We start from the raw sequence: 10,018 nt of genomic DNA on the forward strand, positions 1-10,018 counted from the left end.
AACTTCCATTACATGTAAAGATGGCTCAAGATTTGTGTATTTAAAACACGAGTGCATATAAATGCAAAATATTTTTTGCACCTCACAGATTAAAGATTTTATAAATCTAATACTGGGAAACCAAGTAAACAGTATTCTAGCTTATTTCTAATTCTCAGTTAGAGCAGATTTTGAAATAAATTGGGGTATTCCTCAAAATGAACTATTTTTAGGGAAGCCAATACACTTTTTGATAAAACTAAGAAATATCAACAACCTTCGATATGCAGATGACACAACCTTGATGGCAGAAAGTGAGGAGGAATTAAAGAACCTTTTAATGAGGGTGAAAGAGGAGAGCGCAAAATATGATATGAAGCTCAACATCAAAAAAAATAAGATCATGGCCACTGGGCCCATCACCTCCTGGCAAATAGAAGGGGAAGAAATGGAGGCAGTGAGAGATTTTACTTTCTTGGGCTCCATGATCACTGCAGATGGTGACAGCAGTCACGAAACTAAAAGACACCTGCTCCTTGGGAGAAAACCAATGACAAACTTGCAACCGTCCCAGGCAGAAACTTCTTAGGAATGTTTTCATCCCTGTTCTTCCTCTGCCATTCTGTTCCATCTTTGATCCTCCAAGCTCCACCCCCATTCCACAGATGGAGCACCCTGGCAGTTGCTAGGCAACATATCTTCCTCCTCTTCTAATTCACATATAGCCTACTTCCCATCTATCTACTAACCTGGTAACAACTGTTTGGAGCTTCCCTTTCAGGGATGAGATACCAGAGGTGGTGCTTCAAGAGCTTCTTTCCTCTTTCTTGGAAAATGAGTGGCAGCCTGGCATGGCTGCTCGTTATGTTCTTCAGGAATCTCCTGATTGAGACTGGTGGCCAGACACCACCTCAGGGCTTTAGGTATGCCTCTTATGAGGTGACCATTCCAAGGAAACTGAGCTTCAGGTATGGACTACAGGAAACCCAGGATGTCAGCTACCTGCTGCAGATTGAGGGGAAGGGCCAGGTGGTGCGCCTAAGGCGGAAGAAGGGCATTGTTCCTAAACGCTTCCCCATCTTCACGTACAATAAGGAAGGGGACCTCCTGGGTGACTATCACTACATCAGGGATGATTGTTTCTACAGTGGCTTCATACAGGACAAGCCTCTCTCTTCAGTGACTCTCAGCACTTGCTCAGGGGGACTCAGGGGCCTGTTACAACTTAACAATGAGACATATCAAATTGAACCTGTCCAGCCATCTGCTACCTTTCAGCATGTGGTGTATCGGCTGGAAACAGTGGAGGGTGCCATGCACATGAGGTGTGGGTTGACGGAGGAAGAGCAAAGGCATCAAGAGGCCATGATCCAGGAGGCAGAGCATGTGGCTGTCAAAAGTGCTCCAGCAGGACTCTGGTGGCCGCACAAGAGACATGCAGAAGTGGCATTTGTGGTGGAGCATGAACGATACGTTAAGTTTAATAAAAATGAAACTGATATTGCTCTGAAAATTCTTGAGGCCACCCATGTTATAAATTCATTTTTTGAGCCACTGTTTCTTGATGTGTCTGTAGCAGGACTGGAGATATGGACGGAAAAGAACCTCATAGATGTTGATCACGGTATCGGAACCACACTTAATGCTTTCAGTATATGGAGACATAACACTCTACTTAACCATCTAAAGAATGATGCTGCTCACTTAATTGTATACAGGTCATTTATAGGTCCTATTGGACTAGCATATGTAGGAGAAATTTGTAGTGAGTATTGGGCTACTGGTGTTATAGTATCAAAGAATTTCAATTTGTTTGATTTTTCTGTGCTATTTGCCCATGAATTTGGACATAATCTTGGTATGAACCATGATGATTTGGTCTGTAAATGTGATCGACGTGCCTGCATTATGTCTGCTTGGCACTCAGAGGTTGATAAGTTTAGCAACTGCAGCTACTATGAGTATTTCAATCGAAGGAACTCACCTTGCTTGTTGATTCCACCAGACCCTGACCAAATCTATAACCTCGAATACTGTGGGAACAAAGTAGTTGAAAAAGGAGAGCAATGTGACTGTGGTACAACTGAGCAGTGTCGATTGGATTATTGTTGCAGGCCAGATTGCACGTTGCGTCCATGTGCCAATTGTTCTTCTGGATTGTGCTGTGACAGGTGCAAGTACCGTCCCACTGGATCCATTTGCAGAAAGAGTATTGGCATCTGTGACCTGCCTGAGTTTTGCACTGGTACTTCAGACCAGTGTCCGGAAGATGTTTATGTACAAGATGGTGCCCCTTGCGGTGATGGAGTCTATTGCTATCATGGTCGTTGTAGTACTCCGAATGGGCAGTGTGAAAAGATATTTGGCAAGAAAACCATACGAGCTTCAGAGGATTGTTTCAGAGGATTGAATGCTCGAGGTGATCGCTTTGGCAACTGTGGCCTTGAACATGGTATTTTTAAGAAATGCAATGCTGAAAATATTCTATGTGGCCGAATGCAGTGTAGTAATATCCATAGTGTACCTACCTTGGAGGAACACCAAACCATCATTCAAACCACCATTGGCAAAAGTAACTGCTGGGCTACAGACTACCACAGTGGAATGGAGGTAGCTGATCTTGGAGCAGTGGAAGACGGTACACCTTGTGGCACTGGCATGATGTGTATTAGTAGGGAATGCAAGAACGTGTCCCTCTTGCAGTATGATTGTAATGTCACAAAGTGCCATAACAGGGGAATATGCAACAACCACAAACACTGCCATTGTTCTTATGGTTGGGCCCCTCCTGACTGTCTAAAGGAAGGATATGGGGGCAGCATTGACAGTGGGCCAATTTCAAAAAACTGGAATGGTGTCAGTGTAGGTAGCATTGTAGGAAGTGTGTTGGTCCTTTCCATGGTGACTGCTGCTGTTGTCATGGGTGTGTATTACAGGTTTGTGCTAAGCAACAAGGTTAGAAGAAAGAGTTCAAGAATCTCTCCATCATAATGAACAGAGGAATGAAAACCACTCTAGATCACAGAAGTGAACAATGCACTAAGTTTCAAAAGGGTATGATGGGTATAATGAGCACTCTTGTATAACTTATATTTGACTCTATAAGCATTGGTTCAGTTCATCTCAAAGGGAAATATTTACATATGAAAATCTTTACCTATACTTTCACTGTATATTGAGAGTCTCTGTGTTGTTCAAGACAGAAGTCCTATCTTATGTCAAGTGGGAGAAATCCGTCCAGTGTAATGGAATATTATCATACAGGAGGATACCATGCTAAAGAAATGCATGGAAGCAGTGCTGTATTTTAAATATTTCAGATTTTCTCTCAAAATAACCTTGAGTGTACACAGAAAGAATCATAACCCAATCCTCTAATGCCATTGAAATGCAATATTGGTATGTTTTTGAAGTGAATTCACATCTGTCTAGAAAGCCATTGCAAAAATTATACCTGTAACTGTGTCGGCACATATATTTTTTCCAGAATCATGTAATGGTCAGTCTGGCTGTCTCTAATATGTAGCTAATTAGCACTTTGGTTTTTAGATCTTTGTAGCTTTGGGGAGAAAATATTCCACTAGCGGAGCGTCCAGCTCGATGTGCTGATTAATTCTATCTTTCAATAAGATCTTCCGATTTTGCGGGAAGGTCTCAGAACATTTTCAAGTTAATCTGAAGTGAGCTCAAAATAACTTGCCTATCTCTAATTGAAGTATTCAGACACAACACAACTGTGAGGGAGAATATTATGGGAAGCCAGCTTTCACCCTGGTCAAAAGGTAGCCCGTATTTGCCCTCTGAGCTTATACAGGGTTTACAAATGCCTCTGCATATAACTCCTATTGCATGTAAAAATTGCTCAAGACTTGTGTATTTAAAAGACCAGTGCATATAAATGCAAAATATTATTTGCACTTCACACATTAAAGAGTTTATAAACCCATTACTAGGAAACCAAGTAAGCAGGAGTCTATATTACAGTAAAACATAGACAATAAAAGGATTATTTATAATGAATATCAGTGAACATGGTAGATGCAGAACAACATATTTATTGGACTTGGCTTGATTACATTTGCAGCATTATCCAAGTTGAGTGATTAGTATATACAGCCTTCTCATTTTATGTCTAAATATATGGAATACGGAAGGCCATGTTTCTGTACTGGAACAAGGGGAATGCAAAACGATGTTGAGAAAGTGGCTAGACTATCTAATATAAAATATAGAGGTTTATAAAAAGAGCTTTCAGGGCCTTAAATTCTGGAGGCTGCGAAACTGAGGCATAAAAGCGTATAAATTCCCCGACAACAACGTCATATAATTTTTATAAAGACTCTCAACTGTACAGTTTAGGTTGTCTACTCATTCTGCACTATGAACAAGCATTACGTTCCTTGTACAAATATTAGAGAAATTAATGGAAGGACAGCCTAGTGAAGATAGCTGTTCCCATTGTAAGAAGACAAATACCTCTAATTACCAGATGATGGGAAAACCATCCCCAAATGGCTGTGCGTGTGAAGGGTGTGTGTGCCACTGGAGTAAATCTGAATTTTGAAGTACCAAAGTTTAAGGCAGCCATTCTGTGCCCATGTACCCTGGGAGAAAGCTAGACTAAATTCAACAGACTTGCTTCTGTATACAGTAGATTGTTTGAGAAGCAGGTACAGTGGCACTTCGTGTTACATACACTTCAGGTTACAGACTCAGCTAACCCAGAAATAGTATCTTGGGTTAAGAACTTTGCTTCAGGATGAGAACAGAAATCGTGCTCCGGTGGTGCGGCAGCTGCAGGAGGCCCCATTAGCTAAAGTGGTGCTTCAGGTTAAGAACAGTTTCAGGTTAAGAATGGATCTCCGGAATGAATTAAGTACTTAACCCGAGGTACCATTGTATATGCTGCGGAAGGTCCGCTTCATATACTTAGGGAATCGTAACTCATTCTGCTCACCCAGTCGCTTTGAGCCCTGAACTTGATAAATTGGCTTGCAAAATCATCAGATCAAGAGAATTATCAGCTGCTTGGAATCACAAGCGGGGAGAGGACAATTGCAGTTAGGTTCACTGCAAGAACAGGGTGCTGGACTGTGCTGAGCTTTGGATCTGATCCAGCCAGGCTCTTCTTATGAAAAATGTAGGAAAATTCGAAGCCAATGTGTCAATGCACTATAGCCTCACAGTGGCCAGTCGCATGCCGGCAGGAAGCCTTCAAGCAACACTTGAGTGCAACAGTGCTCTCCGCCACTTGTGATGCCCAGCACCTGATATTCAAATGCATTTTATCTCCAACGGTGTCCTGCTTCTGAACTTCCCAGAGGAAGTCATGGTGCCCTACATAGACTTTTGCTCTGATCTAGCATGGTTCTTCTTTTCTAAGCTTTGAGATTGATTGCTCTGCAATTCATCCTTCTCTCACAGGACATTTTGTCAAGATCAGGTGGTGGTTGCTCTTTTTAAAATGCCATTAAGATCCCCAAATAAATTCAAGCACAGCATGCTTACAGCTTTCATGATTACACATTTTATGCATGGAGTTATAATTAAAAACCAGTTTTTTTTTCAAAAATGCTTGCAATTATAATATGTAGAACTGAAGCCCTATGTAGGAGAGGGGGGGGGAATGTTATTTTGCATGTTGAATCGAACAAATGGTTCAGAGAACGAAGATTGGACGACCTTCTGCCAAGTCGGTTTGTAACATATGTGCAGACAGACACCACTGGCTTCTCTAAATGTTTTGGCATAAAAAGGATTTGATTGGGAATATTAAGAATGAGGAAAATATTTCTGTGAGTCTAAGAAATATTTAACGTTGTGAGTCATTGCTTGAGGAATAGTTGGGAAAAAACGGCTTCATGGTACTGTTGGCAGGAGCACCAAAGCAGAAAATCAATAGAAATAACAGAAGTATATCTTCAGCAGTGACGGCGAGAGGACGAATGAGCAGGAATGTACAAGTCAATATCACAAAGCTGGCCCCAGGCTTTCGGGACTTACTGGGCATCCTCCTAACTTCACCCTACTAAGCATTCAGTGACCTCCAGCAACTCAGGACTTCAGGGCATCCCAGACTGCTGTTGCTGTGATTGATGTGTGGTGTTTAATGCAGGGATAGGGAATCTGTGGCCCTCCAGATCCCCCTTTTTTTTTTTTGGAGAAGGACTGTAGCTCAGTGGTAGAGCAACTGCTTTGCAGGTGGAAAGTTCCAGCTTCAATCCCTGGTATCTGGAGGTAGGAGGGCTGCGGCCAGTCATGGTATGCAATATTCAGCAATGTGGACCAAAGGTCTGATTCGGTATGAGGCAGTTTCCTATGTTCCTAAACCTCATCAGCCCCAGCCAACATGGTCAGTGATGATGGGACTTGGAGAACAGCAACATCTAGAATCATAGAATCATAGAATCATAGAGTTGGAAGAGACCACAAGGGCCATCGAGTCCAACCCCCTGCCAAGCAGGAAACACCATCAGAGCACTCCTGACATATGGTTGTCAAGCCTCTGCTTAAAGACCTCCAAAGTAGGAGACTCCACCACACTCCTTGGCAGCAAATTCCACTGTCGAACAGCTCTTACTGTCAGGAAGTTCTTCCTAATGTTTAGGTGGAATCTTCTTTCTTGTAGTTTGGATCCATTGCTCCGTGTCCGCTTCTCTGGAGCAGCAGAAAACAACCTTTCTCCCTCCTCTATGTGACATCCTTTTATATATTTGAACATGGCTATCATATCACCCCTTAACCTCCTCTTCTCCAGGCTAAACATGCCCAGCTCCCTTAGCCGTTCCTCATAAGGCATCGTTTCCAGGCCTTTGACCATTTTGGTTGCCCTCCTCTGGACACGTTCCAGTTTGTCAGTGTCCTTCTTGAATTGTGGTGCCCAGAACTGGACACAGTACTCCAGGTGTGGTCTGACCAGAGCAGAATACAGTGGCACTATTACTTCCCTTGATCTATTTTTTTTTATAAAATTTTTTTATTGCGTTTCTTTCCATAGGTGAACACATTAGTTTAAACAGCAATATACAAGAAACATTTTCTATATATATGAAGAAAAACAGAGAAAAAAGAAAGAATCATTATAAAATTTTTCGACATCTTTTTGGACCTCCTCACATCCTCTCAGCATTGCATTCATCATTCTAACCAATTCAGCAATTTATTATCTTATTTCCCAACTTATTATACCTTTGTATTTATTATGTTACCAATTTCAAAAATTTGTAATTTAATTTTGACACTCTTAATAAACATAATATTTTGTTTCTAATTTGTCTCATTTTTTTTCCCCCATCAATACTTACTTTATCATTTACTTAAAATAAATTGCAGAAGCATAACGTATCTTAATCGTGCGCAATCTTAACATTCAAACAACTTATAATGTTTTTGCAAATAGTCCTTGAATTTTTTCCAGTCCTCCTCCATTGTTTCTTCGCTCAGATCTCGAATTCTGCCAGTCATTTCTGCCAACTCCATGTAGTCCATCAGCTGCGTCTGCCAGTCCTCCAGTGTGGGTAAATCTGATGTCTTCCAGAACTTTGCGATAAGAATCCTAGCTGCTGTGGTTGCATACATAAACAAGGTTCTATCCTTCTTTGGCACCTTCCGGTCCACCATGCCCAGAAGAAAGGCCTCTGGTTTCTTAGAAAAGGTATATCTGAATACCTTTTTCAGCTCATTATGTATCATTTCCCAAAAGGCCTTTACTTTCGGGCAGGTCCACCAGAGGTGAAAGAATGTCCCTTCTGCCTCCTTGCATTTCCAACACTTATTATCAGAAAGATGGTATATTTTAGCCAACTTGACTGGGGTCATGTACCACCGGTATACCATTTTCATAATGTTCTCTTTCAAGGCACTACATGCCGTAAATTTCATACCGGTGTTCCATAACCTTTCCCAGTCCTCAGACATAATGTTGTGTCCTACATCCTGTGCCCATTTAATCATAGCAGATTTAACTGTCTCATCCTGTGTGTTCCATTTAAGCAGCAAGTCATACATCCTCGAAAATACCTTAGTCTTTGGTTCTAGTAACTCCGTCTCCAGTTTCGATTTCTCCACCTGGAAACCCACTTTTTTGTCCATTTTGAATACCTCTTGAATTTGAGCATAATGTAACCAATCTCGCACCTTACCTTTTAATTTGTCCTGGCTTTGGAGCTTCCAGTTGTCTCCAACTCTTTCAATCAGTTCCCAATATTTTGGCCAGTAGGCCTCCATATTGGGCTTTTTTTTAGAAATCTTGGCTTCCACAGGTGATAACCACCTCGGGGTCTTGCTTTCTAATAAGTCCTTGTACTTCATCCAGACGGCAAAAATTGATTTTCTGACAATATGGTTTTTGAACAATTTATGAACCTTCGCCTTGTCATACCACAAGTATGCATGCCAACCATACACATTATCAAACCCTTCCAGATCTAGGACATCGGTGTTTTCCAACAGGAACCAATCCTTCAACCAGCAGAAGGCTGCAGCTTCATAGTACAACCTTAGGTCCGGCAGGGCAAACCCCCCTCTTTCTTTTGAGTCGGTTAGTATTTTAAATTTTATTCGGGGCTTTTTGCCCTGCCAGACAAACTTAGAAATATCCTTCTGCCACTTTCCAAAACATTCCATTCTGTCCACGACCTGAAGGGTCTGAAATAAGAATAGCATTTTAGGCAAAACACACATCTTTATAGCTGCGATTCGGCCTGACAAGGTAAGTTTCAATCTTGACCAAATATCCAAGTCTTTTTTAATTTCCAACCAACATTTTTCATAGTTATCTTTAAAAAGGTTTAAATTTTTAGTGGACAAGTATACCCCCAGGTATTTCACTTTTTTAACCACACTTAGCTCTGTCTCTTTCTGATACCCCTCTATCTCTGTAGGTGTCAAATTTTTAACCAAAACCTTAGTTTTTTGTTTGTTTAACTTAAATCCCGCCACCCGACCAAACTCCAAAATAAGTTCCAAAACTCTTTTTGTGCTAGATACTGGCTCCTGTACTGTCAAGACTAGGTCATCTGCAAAGGCTTTCAGTTTGTATTGTTTCGCTCCGACCTCTATACCTTGCACCAGCTGGTCCTCCCTAATCATATTCAGCAATACCTCCAGAACAGAAATAAATAGCAGAGGGGATAAAGGGCACCCCTGTCGTGTCCCTTTTTCAATTAGAAGTTCATCCGACACCACATTGTTCACTATCAACTTGGCTTTTTGCTCTGAATAAATTGCTTCTAGTCCATTTTCAAACCCCCGTCCCACTCCCATCCCCTTCAAGTTTTTCTTCATAAACAACCAAGAAATGTTGTCAAATGCTTTCTCCGCATCAATAAAGATTAAAGCAGCCCTTGTGTTTCTAATTCGCAACAGCTCCAATATATCAATAATATTCCTGGTATTATCAGACATGTGTCTACCAGGGAGAAAGCCTGCTTGGTCCTTGTGAATTACTTCATTTAATACGTTTTTAAGTCTACTTGCTAAAATGTCTGCAAATAATTTGTAATCCACATTCAGGAGTGAGATGGGACGGTAGTTCTTAAGCTGAGTCTTTTCCTTCTCTGACTTAGGAATCAATGTGATGAATGCTTCTTTCCACGTTTCCGGTGCCCTTCTCCCCTCCATAATCTGGTTGCGAACCTCCAACAACGGTTGTGTCAAACAATCCTTCAGAGTCTTATAATATTTGGAGGTGAGACCATCTGGGCCTGGAGATTTGCCAAGTTGCATATTTTGGATGGCACCTTCAATTTCCTGTTGAGTTATTTTACTGTTGAGCATTGATCTTTTATCTTGACTTATTTTGGATAGTCCATTTGTCCTCAAGAATTGGTCTATTTCCGATTCTTTCTGAGGCCCCTGTGCATAAAGTTCTTTGAAATATCTGTGGAAGCATTTTCTTATTTCTTCTGGTTTCTGAACTATTTTTCCTTGAATCTCCAAATTTGTAACCGTGTTTAGCTTTTGTCTTTTTTTCAATTGCCAAGCTAGTAACTTTCCACATTTATTTGCTGATTCAAACGATCTCTGCTTCATTTGTTTG

At 41.2% G+C, this 10,018-nt stretch overlaps 1 pseudogene across 1 annotated transcript; it reads left to right on the forward strand.

The window, feature by feature from the left end:
• Window positions 1-668: 668 nt before the first annotated feature.
• LOC308589269 (disintegrin and metalloproteinase domain-containing protein 20 pseudogene) lies at window positions 669-4,198 on the forward strand (annotated as a pseudogene). The gene has a single exon. The product of its transcript is annotated as a disintegrin and metalloproteinase domain-containing protein 20 pseudogene (transcript).
• The last annotated feature ends 5,820 nt before the right edge of the window (window positions 4,199-10,018 follow it).

The sequence above is a fragment of the Podarcis bocagei genome (genome assembly GCF_964188305.1).
Source record: "Podarcis bocagei genome assembly, chromosome: 6".
In the NCBI taxonomy this organism is placed as follows: domain Eukaryota; kingdom Metazoa; phylum Chordata; class Lepidosauria; order Squamata; family Lacertidae; genus Podarcis; species Podarcis bocagei.